Source organism: Sturnira hondurensis, unplaced genomic scaffold (assembly GCF_014824575.4).
Source record: "Sturnira hondurensis isolate 20B ecotype Veracruz unplaced genomic scaffold, ASM1482457v3 Scaffold0025370, whole genome shotgun sequence".
NCBI classification, from domain to species: Eukaryota; Metazoa; Chordata; class Mammalia; order Chiroptera; family Phyllostomidae; genus Sturnira; species Sturnira hondurensis.
The window spans coordinates 11,273,624-11,275,590 of NW_028098001.1; the positions used below are offsets into that span (position 1 = coordinate 11,273,624).

At 41.8% G+C, this 1,967-nt stretch overlaps 1 pseudogene; it reads left to right on the forward strand.

The window, feature by feature from the left end:
• The first annotated feature begins 294 nt into the window (after positions 1 to 294).
• On the forward strand, positions 295 to 1,057 carry LOC118982305 (60S ribosomal protein L6-like; annotated as a pseudogene).
• The last annotated feature ends 910 nt before the right edge of the window (positions 1,058 to 1,967 follow it).

Sequence of the window (1,967 nt, forward strand, 5' to 3'; positions counted from 1 at the left end):
AATACTCATGGTGTAATATATATTAGCCTGGAGTCAGAATGTACTAAGTGGAAAAAAACAAGGTGAAAGAAGGCATATGGTATGGTAACATTTGTAAAAAATGAATAGAGTTATGTAATTTTTTTTCAAAAAAAGAAATACAAGAAAGATGTGTCAAAACTTAATGAAAATAGTTACCCATTAGGGGGCAGTAGGTGGTAATGGCATGGATGGATAGAGTGGAAGTGAGACTTTGAGTTTATCTTTTAATATGTATCAAAGTTAGTACAAATACAGTTTTTCCCATCTTGCAAGATGGCAGGTGAAAAAACTGAGTAGCCAGATACTAAGGAGAAGAAACCCCAAGCCAAGAAGGCTGGTGCTGGTGGCAAGGTTAAGAAGGATAACCTCAAGGCCACGACGCCTAAGAAGGGGAAGCCCCACTGCAGCCCAAACCGTGTCCTAGTCAGAGGAATTGGCAGGTATTCCCAGTCTTCTGTATATTCCCGAAAAGCCATGCTCAAGAGCAAATACTCCATAGCTAAATCCAGGATTGAAAAGAAAAAGAAGGAGAAAGTTATGGCTACTGTCACTAAACCAGTTGGTGGCGACAAGAATGGTGGCACCTGAGTGGTTAAACTTCGCAAAATGCCTAGACACTGTCCTACTGAAGACGTGTCTAGAAAGCTGAGCCATGGCAAGAGACCCTTCAGTCAGCACATGAGAAAACTATGGGCTCTCAGGACCATTCTGATCATCCTTGCTGGGTGCCAGAGAAGGAAGAGGGTGGTTTTCCCGAAGCAGCAGAGCAGTGGCTTGCTGCTTGTGACTGGACCTCTGGCCTTTAACCGAGTTCCTCTGTGTAGAACACACCAGAAATTTGTCATTGCCACTTCCACCAAGATTGATATCAGTGGTGTGAAAATCCCCAAGTATCTCACTGATTCTTATTTCAAGAAGAAGAAGCTGCCCAGGTCCAGACACCAGGAGGGGGAAGATTTTCAACACCGAGAAAGAAAAATACGAGATTACAGAGCAACACAAGGTTGATGAGAAAGCAGTGACGGGAACAGATTAAAATATAAGAAAAAGAGATAGAGTTAGTTCTTGAGGTTGTGAGGAGACTGGCATCCTGCACTCAGGTAGATGCATTGACCTTAAATGGCAGAATGAATAAATTAAACGGCAGGAAGATCAAGGACTTTTTTGAATAATGGCTTTTATTGTCTCTATGAAGCAGAAGATGACACCATATGTTAAAATGACTGGGGTGTTGTGGTGGGATAACAGAGAAGATTTTTAAATCCACTATNATAAGAAAAAGAGATAGAGTTAGTTCTTGAGGTTGTGAGGAGACTGGCATCCTGCACTCAGGTAGATGCATTGACCTTAAATGGCAGAATGAATAAATTAAACGGCAGGAAGATCAAGGACTTTTTTGAATAATGGCTTTTATTGTCTCTGTGAAGCAGAAGATGACATCATATGTTAAAATGACTGGGGTGTTGTGGTGGGATAACAGAGAAGATTTTTAAATCCACTATGGAGAGACTTAATTGGATTAGCATGGGAGGATTGCCAGACAGCACTGGGGATGTGGTCGGGGTGAAGACCACCACCTGGCCTTGGCAGGAGTGGGTGTGTTTTCAGGATTTTCTTCAGCTGTGTTCTTCAGCCTTAGAATATAGACAGGGTAGACACATAAATTGGTCCAGGATTGGGATTTTTGTTTCCTAGTATAGAGCTATTAGAAGAACAGTGGGTTAATGTTATTGTATTGAGAATATTGCTAAGAAAATGCTGAGGTACTGAATTGCAGATTCTTAGATGAACAGCGAGGGAGGCAAAGACAGGAAGGTGAGGTAAGGAGAAAATGGAGTCATCGAGTGGCTGGAGAACTCAGTGAATATACAGAACACTCACTGAGGAACCACTAAATGAAAGAGCTGGAGGTGAAGGATAAGAAGCTGTGGTCAGAGAACAAAATA